At 38.7% G+C, this 14,949-nt stretch overlaps 1 long non-coding RNA gene across 1 annotated transcript; it reads right to left on the bottom strand.

Moving 5' to 3' along the window:
- Window positions 1-4,544: 4,544 nt before the first annotated feature.
- LOC109249737 (uncharacterized) lies at window positions 4,545-13,708 on the bottom strand. The gene is made up of 2 exons (XR_002072739.2): window positions 13,434-13,708; window positions 4,545-5,084 (listed from the first exon to the last, which is right to left on the bottom strand). It is a non-coding gene; the product is annotated as an uncharacterized LOC109249737 (long non-coding RNA).
- Between the last annotated feature and the right edge of the window lie 1,241 nt (window positions 13,709-14,949).

The following is a 14,949-nucleotide window of genomic DNA, read 5'->3' as shown; positions in this document are numbered from 1 at the left end:
AAATCTCATTGATTTAAAAAAACAATAATTGAAAAGAGATTAGAACAGTAGACATTTTGAATTACAAAATGCTTTCAAAGAAATTCAGTTTTATTACTTTGAAGTTTATATAGAAGTAGTTTATTTAGGTTAACATGTACAAGAGGTTTTGTTTTTAATAATAGTTAAAATTTTTATCATTATTGTTATTCTTCATATATAGTGATCTAAATTTTTTTAAATGTTTATTTTTGAGAGAGAGAGACAGAGTGTGAGCAGATGACGGACAGAGAGAGAGGGAGACACAGAATCTGAAGCAGGCTCCAGGCTCTGAGCTGTCAGCACAGAGCTGGACGCAGGGCTCGAACTTGTGAACCACGAGATCATGACTTGAGCCGAAGTTGGACGTTTAACTGGCTGAGCCACCCAGGTGCTCCTATAGTGTTCTTCTAAATAGTAATTTTATTAAAAGATTTTAAGAAGTTTATTTATTTATTTTGAGAGAGAGAGAGAGAGAGAGAGAGAGAGCGAGCAGAGAGAATCCCAAGCAGGCTCTGCATTGTCAGCACAAAGCCTGATGCAGGGCTCAGCTCACAAACTAAGAGATCATGACCTGAGCCGAAATCAAGAGTCAGACGCTTAACCAACTGAGCCACCCAGGCACCCCTAAATAATAATTTTAATCGTAGTTTTGCAAACACTAAATATGTTCATTAAGGACAGTTTTAGATAAATTTGGTCTGAACTAAAGAGGGTCCTTAAAAATACATAATTTTGTTTAAAAATTTTTTTAAATACTTTTATTTATTTTTGAGAGAGAGAGGGGGAGAGAGAGAGAGAGAGAGAGAGCGCATGAGCAGGGGAGGGGCAGAGAGAGAGGGAGACACAGAATCTGAAGCAGGCTCCAGGCCCTGAACTGTCAGCACAGAGCCTGACGTGGGGCTCGAACTTTTAAACTAATTCAAAAGTATGGTAAAATTCTCACTGGTTTTCAAAGAGGCTCTGACATCTAATGTTTTATCACTTGTCATATAATAATTAAGGCTTTACAACCCAGAATAGTAGCCAACACAGATAGCTTGTCAAATTCTGTCTTCAAAGAATGAAAGGACAGATAGAACTTTCTAGGAAACCAGCTTTGGGTATTATCTTCCATTTCTTGTTATTTCCCTATTTCTCTCTCTTTTTCAAAATAGAATGTACTTATTGACTTAAAAAGAAAAAGGAAAAAATACATTCACAGAAATAGATGAAGCACATATGCCTTAAAAGAAAATCTGTCATATGGTTTGCAGTTGTTTCTTATATTTATTTTTTACCTTCACATTAAGGAAGCTGACTTTCTCATGGCCTTGGAACTAGGCCCTGGCTTTCCAGGAAAAGTAATTCAAACAGAGCTATTTTATGGCAATTAGATGGCTTAGAGAAAAGCTTTTAACAACTCAGAGCTTGTCAAACAAGAAGACATTATCTAAATGTCTCTGAAAAGATTTAAATTTCGTTTTTACTTCTTATCCATTTGGGAAAATAAAGCTCCTGGGAGAAATGCCATTATTGTGTGTATTAACATTTTAAATTTGCACAAACAATTCGGTCATACCTTCTCTAAGCCCCATCAAGTCAAAGGGTGAAAACTGGGAATTATTAAAGAAGAATCAATCCAAGAAAATACCTGAATTTTGTTTCTCCAGAATATAATTCAATCAATTAATTGTTCATTAATTTACTTATTTATGTTGACTGTTTTGTTACCTGTATAACACATAGGACTACAGACAAATACAATAAAAACCAAAATATAATATGAATAGAAATAGCTTAGTGAAAGTCTATTTCCTTCCAGTAACTTTAGGGCAAATAAGTGAATTTTGATATTTTTGTTCCAGTAACTCTGCTTCCAAAGGCAGATTATTTTGGCTTTGGATTTAATTTTACAAAGTGACATTTCCTAGCTTCATAATAAACACAATGCCGTATTTCCAAGGGAATTAATCAGACCTAAGGATAGATGTTAATATTTCAGTTCCTAAAAATTCCTTTAGATGTCTCTGTTTTGCATCTCATCAGAATCCATACAGGAGGCCACTGGGAAAGACAATGCCGAAGCTCGTTTCCTAGCAAGTGCAGGCTAGCCTTTAAGGACAAACGGGGCTCTTTGAAAACAGGATTTGACAAAGTTAATGAAAGAAATATATGGATGATTGACATGCAGATACACCATTACACTTCATAGTACTTATAAGCCAAAAACAAACAAAGAAACAAAAACCCAAAAAAAACAACAACAACAAAAATCACAAAACTCTACTGGGGGAGATGTCCTTTTCTACTGAGCTTGCAGGCAATTCTGTCGCATCATACAATTTTAATACTGTTTGGGTTTGTAGTACAACCTGTGTTTTCATTCGAGGATCTCCATTCAAGCTTAAATGACAAAGGTTAGGCAACAAATTTCTTTATTCTTTGCTTTTTAAAGGCTATGAAATATTGAAGTGACTGCTTTATTATAAATGTGTGCACCTGTCTCTTAGAAATTTAAACATGCTAGGATATAGTAATATGTGTGGGAAGGAAAAAAGACATCTGAAAATGTTATTAGGCTTGTAGTTAAATGTGGCGGATTAATTGCACACACCTTACCTTTTTTCTCTATCAAAGCCCCACTGAAACGATACTAAAAGAATTAAAAAGATGCATTACCCAGAGGGCAAGGCTAACATAAGATTTTTTTGGAAGTCCCCGAAATTTTTGCAGATGGAAGTGCAGAGTGAAAAAAGCTAAAAGCTAACTGCTTGCAGATGGGGGGCCCCAGGAAGCAGGTCACAAAACTCCAGAAGGCACCAGATACCTCTGAAGGAAAAAGGTAAGAGTGGAGATAAAGTTAAATGGAAGTTATATATAAGGACTACTTCATTCCTTGTAGTATTGCCCACAATAATGCAATTCCTCTCTCAGCTCTTGCAGAGCACAGGAGGTTTGCTCCCTAGAAAAATCAAACCTAAGAAAGTTTAGATCTGGGGACATCAGAAATAGCAGAATGAAAGATGAAATGATAAATTGATAAAAGAGGACTTAAATTAATATCTAAATTTTATATATTGATAAGCCCCTTGCTCTTATCTCTCTATGCAAAATGTGGACAGTGGTCACTTAGCTCCAACAGGCAATGTATTAGTAGATTCCTTCCTGGAGTTCTTGATTGGCTCCAGAGGAACAAAAAAAATCTACATTTTCTGACATTCCTAGGTCCTGACCGCCTTGCAATGAGGCTCACCAAATGGGTTGTTCTGCCATCAGAGTTACCAATGTGAATGGTTATTCAAGGCCTACTAGATACATGAAGAAAACATCTTATATACAAGTCATAGATGACAACTAAAATGAAAGGAACTCAGAAGAAAAAAAAGTATTGAAGCAGAAGAAAAAATGATAAAGTAAACAATCATAAATATTCTTAGGGACTTGGAATGTATTTTATTCTTCAAGCAATAGCAGGAAGGTATAAAAAAATTGAGAGAATACCAAAGTCTTAAGAAATAAAAATATTTTTAGCAGAAGTAAATAATTTAATAGAAGTATGAAAGGTAAACTGGGGACTCTTCCAAAAAATTTAGAACAAAAAGAGAAAGAGAAAGCAAATAAGAAAGAAAATATTTTTAAAAGCTAGTGGGCCGGTCAAGGGCAAGACACTCAACTATTAGGTTTTTGAGAAAGAACAAAAAGCAAAGAAAGGGAGGAAAAAAATCGTAAAAAACAATGTGAGAAGACTTCCAAGTATTGAAAGCTATGGATTTCTGGATCAAAAGAGTCCTCCAAGTGCTCAGAAATGAATGATAAAAAAAAATCAACATCAACTCATAATATGACATTGCAGAACCCTAAGGATACAAAGAAGATCCTAAGAGCAGCTGAATGGAAATAGCAGGGCCCATTCAAAAGATAGTAGTTAGAGGGTGAAGTAGTCCCCTTCAAAATCCTGAGGAAAAATGAATTGGAGCCTAGAAATCCATCGTCAGCCAAGTTTTCCATCAACTAGGAATGCAGATTAATACTTTCAGATATGCAGGATCTCTAAAAATGAGTCCTCTGTGCACTATTTCTCGGGACACTACTAGAGGTTGTTTTCCATAAAAAAAAAAAAAAAAGGGATCAGACAGTAAGGGAGGGAGTCCACGGATCTGAGTGAAACACGCTACAAAACATGAACAAGATAGGGGCGCCTGGGCGGCTCAGTTGGCTAAGCATCTGACTTCGGCTCAGGTCATGATCTCGTCGTTCATGAGTTTGAGCCCTGCGTCAGGCTCAGATCCTGGAGCCTCCTTTGGATTCTGGTCTCCCTCTCTCTCTGTCCCTCCCCCACTTGCATTCTGTCTGTCTCTCTCAAAAATAAATAAACATTAAAAAAATTTAAAAACAGGAGCAAGGTAAAGGCCTTGTCTGGATGATGGTGAAGGAAAGTGTCAGGATGATAGTTGTGTAACAGATGTGAGAACAGTCAGTCCAGATTAGAAAAATCAGCCCAGAGGTCTGTAAGACCTATGTTTTCAAAGTAAAAACACAACTGATATATTACCTGGTGTTGTGCATTTGACAGCTGAAAATTATGCTTCAAACAAGCCCAAATTAGAGATGTAATCAAAACACTATTTTTGTCTTCCATTGTTCTTTTACAGTTTTTTAGTAATTGATTCCTCCCACCCCTCCTTTCTTCTGGATAAATTCTCCAGAAGTTCACATAGCTAATTGGCTCACTCTTAGAAAATAAAACCCTCCAGTGGCAGAAGCAGTCTAGTTGTTCACCAAGCCTGTTTCTTCTTCCTTTGCACAAATATATATTGCATTTCCCGGGCTCTCTTAGAGTGAGATGTGACCATGTGACTGGGTTCTGACCAGTGGAACGCAAGACAAAGTGATTGATGACATTTTGGGGCCTGGTTCACAAAAAAAATTCTGATAGAAGATGCTTTGTGTTCTTTCCCCTTCTATCAGGCTCATGCAGAAATGGATTTGGTGGCCTGTGAAGCTACAGGTTGATGATGGTGGAGCCATAAAATTGAAAGAGACTGGATTTCTGAAGTGCTGCTTGATGCTTGGAACATAGCCACCTGCCAATCAAAAAGAGACATTTCGTGGGGCCAAAAAATAAACTTCTATTGTCATGCCGTAGGAAAACAATTAGCAAAACTGTCCTCTGGAGACTTGAAAAGCAGACCATGTTTCTACTCAGCCTATAGCTTTGGGGATAAATTTAGGAAAAGAGTGATAGGCAATACCATGTGCTTTCAGCAATTTTACTAGAAAAGATGAGCTCAGGAAAGAATTGGCAGTTTGAAGCAGAATGAAATTGTCTGTAGAGAAAGACCAGAAATTTGATCCTTTGAATTTGAAACTTTCCATTTCACATATGCTCTCAGTATGTAAATTAGAATATCCATGATCTATAACTAAACCATAACTACAATCATGCATTTGGTTTATCATGCAGTCTCCACCTGGCACTGAGGCAGACCAGCCGCTGTCAGTGGGAGAGGGGCAGGTGATTTTTTCTGTGCTTGCCGGCCACTTGTTTGCCACTTGCAAGCTGTTACTACTGATGCTGTGGGTTTTGGGGAGTGCAGTTTGGTGGGAGAAAGGGAAAAGTGGAGGAAAAATTTCAGATTAGCCCTGATTCTGCTGTTAAGATGTTTGGAGCTGGTTTTCCTCTTAGGGCTGCTCTGGGGGTTCTGCAGGAACGTGCCCCCCCCCCCCCCCCGCTGTGCTCACCCAGCTACAGCACCCGCAGTAGGAGCGTGAGGCTGCTTCTCTACCTGTCCACGCAGCCACCATTTCCTATTGCCTCTTCCTTTAGAAGCTCAGTAGCCCTGCCAGAGAGTCCTCTTGAGCAGGGCAAAAAATGTCCCCAGGCTAGTTCTCTCCATGAGATCCTCAGCTCCTCTCCCAGAAATATGTTGCTTCATTGCCCAAATAAGTCACCACCTGCCCCTCCTGCCTGCCTGTCAGATCTCAATCATCTCATGTCTCATACTCCAGGGAAGACATTTTAGGCTCTTTTTTGAAGCCCCTTTTTGCCAAGGGTAGCACGCTACCTTTTTCCCTCACGGAAAGTGAAACTCAGAGCCTAGTAGTGTGCATGTCATGCACAAACACACACCCTTCTTTGGAAATCGTATCTTCATTTCCAATCTCTTGACCTTTCTGTATCCTCCTGTGGTTTTGGAACTAACTGGTTCTCTGGTATCTCTTAAAATCTGTACTTTGGTTTGAAGTTTTTTGCATAGGAGATTTCATATGTAATATATTACAATGACTTAGCTGGCATTTTCAATTTAACAACCTGTTACACTGTATTAGAAAGTTTTATACTTCCGTTGGAAGATTATGGGAGAGAATTAGTGATAAGCACAGAGAAACCAATTATATAACAGGAATGTTGAAAATCAAGCAGGTTTTAGTTCCCTATAAAACAAAAAGCTGTGTAAGAAAGGAAACTAACTGCCTTCCTTCCACTCCACATCCCACCCACACTATGGCAAGCTACTCCTTACCATTCAAGGAATGCAATAATGGGGATGGGTTATCTTAGTCCTAAATATTTTTTGCAAATCTGTTTCCTATACTGTAAAGAAGCATGAAGATGATGGGTTTAAAAGGTGACCTTTTCTACATTAGAGTGATCATTCTAAAATATTAAAAACAAGCTAAAATAATGCATTTCTTTGTGTAATTTGGTATCCTTTTTTAAAAAAAATTTTTTTTAACGTTTATTTATTTTTGAGACAGAGAGAGACAGAGCATGAACGGGGGAGGGTCAGAGAGAGGGAGACACAGAATCTGAAACAGGCTCCAGGCTCTGAGCTGTCAGCACAGAGCCTGACACAGGGCTTGAACTCATGAACCACAAGATCATGACCTGAGCCGAAGTCAGATGCTTTAACCGACTGAGCCACCCAGGCGCCCAATCCTTTTTTTTTTTTTTAAAGGAAAGTTTAGGTGTGGTTAATGGGCTCTTTGTCCCATTTCTTTTATTTATTTTTTATGAAGCTGTTTGTTTAATTCCAGTATCGTTAACATACAATGTTATATTAGTTTCAGGTATACAGTATAGTGATTCAACAATTCTAATTATTACTCAGTGCTCATCATGATAAATATACCCTTTAATTTTCATCACCTATTTTACCCATTTCCATAACCACGTCTCCTCTGGTAACCATCAGTTTGTTCTCTGTAGTTAAGAATGCATCCCAACATGTATAGCACTGCTGTCAACAATAGCCAAATTATAGAAAGAGCCTGAATGTCTATCGCCTGATGAATGAAGAAGAGGTGGTGTGTACACACACACACACACACACACACACACACACACACACTGGAATATTACTTGGTGATCAAAAAGAATGAAGTCTTGCCATTTGCAACAATGTGGGTGGAACTAGAGTATTATGCTAAGTGAAATAAGTCAGAGAAGGAAAAATATCATGATTTCACTCATGTGTGGAATTTAAGAAATACAACAGATGAACATAGGGGAAGGGAAAGAAAAATAAGATAAAAAGAGAGGGATGCAAACCATGAGAGTCTTAAATACAGAGAACAACCTGAGGATTGCCGGAGAGGAGCTGGGTGGGGAGATGGGCTAAATGGGTGATGGGCATTAAGGAGGGCACTTGTTGGGATGAGCACTGGGTGTTATTTGGAAGTGATGAATCACTGGGTTCTACTCTGGAAACCAGTACTTCACTGTATGTTAACTAACTTGAATTTAAATTAAAAAAAAAGAATTTTGGTTTGTCTTCTCTTTATCTTTTCCCCTTTGCTGTTTTGTTTCTTAAATTCAACATATGAGTGGAATCATATGGTATTTGTTTTTCTCTGACTGATCTATGTCATTTAGCTTTATACTCTCTAGCTTCATCCATGTTGTTGGATATGGCAAGCTTTCATTCCTTTTTATGGCTAAATAATATTCCATTATAGATATACACCACCTCTTCTTTATGCATTCCTCTATTGATGGGCACTTCCATAATTTTTTTTTTTTAACATTTATTCATTTTTGACAGACAGACAGAGACAGAGCATGAGCAGGGAAGGGACAGAGAGAGGGAGACACAGAATCCGAGGCAGGCTCCAGGCCCTGAGCCGTCAGCATAGAGCCCAACACGGGACTCGAACTCACAAACTACAAGATCATGACCTGAGCTGAAGTCGGTTGCTCAACTGACTGAGCCATCCAGGTGCCCCATTCCATAATTTGGCTTCCATGATGTGGCTACTGTAAGTAATGCTGCAATAAACATAGGGGTGCATGTATCCCTTTGAGTTACTGTTTTTGTATTTTTTGGGTAAATACCCAGTAGTGCAATTACTGAATCCTAGGGTAGTTCTATTTTTAACTTTTTGAGGAACCTCCGTAATGTTTTCCATAGCAGATGCACCAGTTTGCATTCCCATCAATGGTACACGAGGGTTCCTTTTTCTGTAAATCCTCACCAACATCTGTTGTTTCTTGTGTTTTTGATTTTAGCCATTCTGACAGGTGTGATGTAATATCTCATTGTAGTTCTGATTTTCATTTCCCTGATTATCAGTGATTATGAGCAGCATCTTTTCATATGTCTGTTGGATGTCTGAATGTCTTCTTTAGAAGAATGTCTGTTCATGTCTTCTGCCCATTTTTTAAGTGGATTATTTGTTTTTTGGGTGTTGAGTTGTATCAGTTTTTTATATATTTTGGGGACTAACCCTTTATCAAATATGTCATTTGTATCTATCATCTCGCATTCAGTAGGTTGCCTTATAGTTTTGTTGATTATTTTCTTCTCCGTGCAGAAGCTTTTAATTTTGATGTAGTCCCAATAGTTGATTTTTGCTATTATTTCCCTTGCTTGAGGAAACATATCTAGAAAAGTGTTGCTGTGGCTGATGTCAGAGAAAATGCTCCCTGTGCTTTCTTCTAGGATTGTTATGTTTTCAGGTCTCATATTTAGGTCTTTAATCAATTTTGAGTTTATTTGTGTGTATGGTGTAAGAAAGTGGTCCAGTTTCATTCTTTTGCACATAGCTGTCCAGTTTCCTCAATACTATTTGTTGAAGGGACTGTCTTTTTTCCCGTTGGATATTCTTTCCAGCTTTGTTGAAGATTAATTGACCATATGTTTGTAGGTTCATTTCTGGGTTTTCTGTTCTGTTCTATTGGTTGCGTGTCTGTTTTTGTGCCAGTACCATACTATTTTGATTACTACTGCTTTGTAATATAACTTGAATTCTGGAACTGTGATACCTCCAGTTTTGTTTTTCTTTTTCAAGATTGATTTGGCCAGTTGGGGTCTTTTATGGTTCCATACAAATATTGGGATTATTTGTTCTAGTTCTGTGACAAATGCTGTTGACATTTTGATAGGGATTGCATTGGATGTGTAGATTGCTTTGAGTAGTAGAGACATTTTAACATTTGTTCTTTCAACCCATGAGAATGAGACGTCTTTCCATTTCTTTGCCCCATCTTGAATTTCTTTCATCAGTGTTTTATTTATAGTTTTCAGAGTACAGGTCTTTCAACCCTTTGATTAGGTTTATTCCTAGGTATTTTATTATTTTTGGTGCTATTGTATATCAAATTGTTTTCTTAATTTCTCCTCTACTTCATTGTTGGTATACAGAAATGCAACAGATTTCTATACATTGATTTTGTGTTCTGCAACTTTACTGAATTCATTTATCAGTTCTAGTTGTGTTTTGGTGGAGTCTTCCAGGTTTTCTGTGTATAATATGCCATATGCATATAGTAAAAGTCATATGCAAATAGTAAAAATTTTACTTCTTCCTTACAAATTTGGATATCTTTAATCTCTTTGTTGTCTGATTGCTATTGCTAGCACTTCCCCACACTATGTTGAATAAAAGTGGTGAGAGTGGACATCCTTGTCTTGTTCCTGACTCTAGGGGAACAGTTTTTCCCCATTGAATAAGATGTTTGCTGTGAGATTTTAGCATAAGGACTTTATGTTGAGGTATGTTGTCTTTAGACCTACTTTGCTGAGGTTTGTAATCATGAATAGATATTGTATTTTGTCAAATGCTTTTTGGTTGATTTTTTAATATTGAACCACCCTTGCATCCCGGGAATAAATCCCACTTGATTGTAACGAATAATTTTTTTTTTTTAATGTTTTGCTGGATTTGGCTTGCTAGAATTTTTGCATCTGTGCTCATCAGGGATATTGACCTGTGGTTCTCTGTTTTGCTCAAAAACCGTCTTTGCCCTTCCTACCTCGTCAATGTGTTCTCTTCTCTACCTTAGTTGTAGAGTTTTTTCTGACAGTCTTTGAGTCTATTTCTGGGTTATTTACAGTGATGTGAGTGTTATCTAGTTGTATCCATGGGACATGTGACCTTAGGGTCCTTCTACTCCACTGTCTTCCCATCCTCCCGGTCCATGCCATTTCTAATAACAGAAACCTCCAGTTAAGTTCTCGTAGCTCGTTTTCCCTGACGTCTAATCATTTCCCAAGCATAGTCAATCCTGTGCTGCTTCCATGGCTGACACTCTAGAAGGTTGAAGTTAAGAATGGCTTGCCAGATTATCCCTTAATCCTGAAATACATTGTAAGGCAAATGTAGGAAGAAAATGAGCATATTCACAAATAAGAAAGGCTACATCTTTAAAGGTTCCCCACTTTTTTCATCTGTAGAAAATCCTTACTTTGCAGGTTAGGGTTTTCTATCAGTTGAGTAAAGGATAATTGTCACTGCTTTTCTCTGCTCACATAGGCAGAGTCATTTGCCCCATTTTCTGTGACTATCTTACTGTTAATAGCACATCTCACGCTGCATTGTCAATCGTGTGTTCAATGGCATCCTTCTACTATAAGAGAACTCCTGTTAAGGATCCTGTTCATTTTCATCTCCCATGTCTAAGAACAACGCCTGAAACAAAGGAGCCAATAAATGTTGAATGAGTGAATGAGCAATGACAGAAAACTAGATGAACGCAAATATAATTCACTTTTGTCAACATTTTGCATCTTATTATAATTGTTTGTATGTATTTGTTTCTTCCTTTCCACTGTGAGCACTAGAGGGTATGAATCCTGTTTTACTTACTCCAGTGACTCTAGCACGTCGCACTGTGCCTGGTGCCTAAAATGTGGCAGTTGTTCATCACCATTTTCAAGATGAAGAAATGAATTCATTAATTTATGAGATGTGTAAGAATAGGCACCTACTGTCTGTATCTCATGCTTTTGTTATACCAGTTCTTGTCCTTTTTAGGGACTCAATACTATAGTTGAAATCCAAAAAAAAAAAAAAAAAAAAGATTTGGGAGCAGATCTCTTCTGCTACTACCTTCATCACCTTTGAAATACTTACTTTGTTTTTTAAGATAATAACATTTGCTTTTTCTTATCTTGTCCTTTCTTGTTTTTTCTCTCTCTTTGTAGGTAACCCAGATTTTGAACGAAGACCGTGTTTATAAGAGTAGTTAAAATAAGCCTTCTATAGAAGTGATACTTTGGTTTATAAGCCCCAGCTTTTTTTGTCCAGTCAGTGCTGTTGGTATTGAATGACTTAATGAAAATGCCTGGGGCTTGCAGATTAAAGAGCTAGGTTATTACATGGGCTTCTTTCCTGAAAAATATTTATTGCAGAATGTTCGTGGCACTAAGTAAAAATAGATAAAATAGTAGCATTTTCTAAGCCCTGATCTTATATGCACACAAGTGCCCTGCTCTTATTTTAACCCTGGCTTAGCACTGCTCAACCACAGAAGTACCAAATCTTCCTTTTGGGGCAAAAAGAACAAATTGCTTTTTCCTTGTTCATAAGACAGATGGACTATCCAAAGATTGGCTCTATGTTCCACACTCTGAAACCAGTCTTAGGCCTATGGTCTGTTTTTCTGTACAAAAGAAAACCACTAGAAGGATACATTTTAAAAATCAGATTGTTACAGGTAGTTGAAAATTTAGTTTGCCCTCAGCTTAAAAAACAAAAACAAAAAGAAAACATTGTAGGGGCACCTGGGTGGCTCAGTCGGTTAAGCGTTCGACTTCGGCTCAGGTCATGATCTCGCGGTCCGTGAGTTCTAGCCCCGCGTCGGGCTCTGTGCTGACAGCTCAGAGCCTGGAGTCTGCTTCAGATTCTGTGTCTCCCTCTCTCTCTCTGCCCCTCCCCTGTTCATGTTCTGTCTCTCTCTGTCTCAAAAATAAATAAACGTTAAAAAAAAATTAAAAAAAAAAAAAAGAAAACATTGTAGCCTGCAAAGCAGGAGGAAAGGAAAAATTTGAGCATATCAACACGGACTAAATCTGTCATGCTCAACTGTGCAACAGAACAAAAGGAGATGAGTATTAGTGGCAGTTGAGAAAAATAGCTTTTCAAATTCAGTTTTTTTTATGAGAGTAATTTAGGAAGTGTAGTATAAGAGTCATTAAGCACAAAATACCATAAACGTCAGTGTGAGTTGTATTCAGCTTTTGTTTGGCTCACTGAGTGACATACCATACCTTAAATCTGATGAAGAAGCTCTTTTGAAGGCTATAAAGGGAGAGGCATTAAAGCAAACTCTTCAAGCAGCACTGGGTTCTTTAGGGTTAGGGGTTCCTAAAACAACATTTGCCCATCTCATTGAGGAGAGAGAAGAGATAAGAGGAAGCCTTTGCTTCCAACCCCATGAATGAAGCAGTATTAAGAAGAACCTTCTTATGAGCCAGCCACCCATCTGCCATTGGAAAAACAAGAGGGACATGGGCAGGGACACCTGACTGGCTCAGTCAGTAGAGCATGCAGCTCTTGACCTGAGGGTGGTGAGTTCAAGCTTTATGTTGGGCATAGAGATTACTTAAAAAAAAAAAAAAAAAAAAGAGGGATGTGGGCAGGAACAGTGAGCTTGTGGACCACAGTTTCAAGGAGGGAGGTAGGAGGAGGAATGAAACGTGAATCACCAGGCTGTGACAGAAGGAAATGTGAGTTTAAACACAGCTGTTTGCTCAGAGACTCCTGCAGGATTATATCCGTTATTGTGTTGGGATGGGATGAAAAGAGAGGTGTTCCCCTCCCCCTCACTTCTGCCAGCCCTAAAAGTTATGGAGTGTGAAGCATGAGCTCCCTTGTAAATATTGGTTTGAAAGTCTCACCAACTCTAGAGAGTTTAAAAACCAGGGAAATGCACTATAAATCTAAGATCTCAAGGGAAAAGTATATTTTTATGAGTCCCTGTTTATTGAATACTTGCAGAGAGCAGTACAGTATGACCATTTTAACCTCTGTCCAAATGCTCCCTATTTTTGACTCACGTAACTTCATTTTAATTGCATCACATGCCTTGCCCTTAGAATGAAGCCTTAACACTTCATACTTGTAGTACATCACCACCCCACTCTTCCTTTACCTGTACTTCTCCAAATCTGCACAGAAAGATATGGCAGCACCATACAATCTAGCCTTACCATAACTCTTTTATGTAAGTTTTTTGCACCCACTTGGTTCCTCTGAAAATTTTCCATGGTAGTCTCACCGTCAAGCCTCTATTTGCTTTGTAATGCATCTTCATCCAGACTTACAGTTGTACCTCAAGATCTGGCCACATTGAGCAGGGCCTCTAAAGTTTGGGTCAAGTCAGACTTCTCTAGCCTTCCTTAGCTCTCCAGCTCACACAGATGCCCCTTTCTCTAAATCTGGAACCTCTGTGCTGCCCTCCGAGACAGCTGTGTCTGTCCTCCCCAGTTACTACACATTTTCTCAAGTATTTTCTGGTCTCCTTGGCTGCAGATTCCATTGTATTCATCACAGAGTTTTGTTTGTTTTTATGGAATTTTGATGTGTTGTGTGGCAACATCTGTGCTGAGCGTGTGTGTGTGTGTGTGTGCGCGCGTGCATGACTGGGAGAGAGAAGAAAAGTTTTCTTTTTTTTTTTTCTTTCATTCCAAAGCATACTTGTTTATTCATTCTTCCCTCCACTCTTGGCAGAAACATCAGTGAACAACCTCTACCACCCCCCCTTTCCACATCTGGGGACGAGAATGGGCAGATACCCTATAGTCCTGCATCATTCCTCTGTGCTGTTCCTCTGCTTGCATAACTTTGGCTCAGAGACAGAGTGAGCACAGCTGGCTGAGTGGTTGCCTGAGGTCAGTAGAGTGATCTACATGCTCAGTCAGTGTCAGGCATTCTAAGATGCGCTGAGGCAGAGGAAGAGTTTCTAGTTAGGAAAACAGAAGATGATAATTCAAAATTCTTCTGTGTTTAATGAGGCAGAATCCCTTTAAAATCGTAGCATGTAGTTTATGGTATCAATTTCATGTATTCACTCATTATTTATTAATTCATCTGTCCTGTGTTAAGGTCTGTGTGAATAAATTTAGTAGGGAGGTGCAGCAGTTATGTGTTGCCATAATAATGCTGCATGGCAAACAGTAGCATACAACAACTAGTTCGTGATTCTGAGTCAAATGGATAGTTTTTCTTGTGTAAGCCAGGCCTGACTGATGTTAGCTGAGCTTACTCATTTACCTGTTATCAGCTGGCAATTCAACAGGGCACTGGCAAGTCTGGAGCGCTTTGGCTAAGACAAATGAGACAACTTGGATTCCTTTCATGTGGTCTCTCATCGTCTGGCAGCTTACCCTGAGCTCGTTCACATGATGGTGAGGATCCAAGAGGTCAAGGGCAATGAACAAGATCTCTTGAGACATAGCCTCAGAACTGACACAGAATCACTTCTGTCATGTTCTGGTGGCCAAAAGTAAGTCTAAAGTACAGCCCAGATTCGAGGTAGGGGTGGAGCAGATGGGGAATAAACTCCGTCTCTTCAGGGGAAGAGCTGAAGAGTCATATTGTGAAGGACATGGGCCCTGAGAGATCTTTTGGGCCACCCACTTGATCTACTGCAAGGAGCTAGGCACAACGCCCGGTTTGAATATAAGGTGATGAGGACTAAAAAGGAGCATGTGTGCAGTGGAAAAA

This window comes from Panthera pardus, unplaced genomic scaffold, assembly GCF_024362965.1.
Source record: "Panthera pardus isolate Hobbes unplaced genomic scaffold, ASM2436296v1 HiC_scaffold_13, whole genome shotgun sequence".
NCBI classification, from domain to species: Eukaryota; Metazoa; Chordata; class Mammalia; order Carnivora; family Felidae; genus Panthera; species Panthera pardus.
The sequence above is the reverse complement of the archived record's forward strand: the minus strand, read 5'-3'. Positions and strand labels throughout refer to the sequence as shown.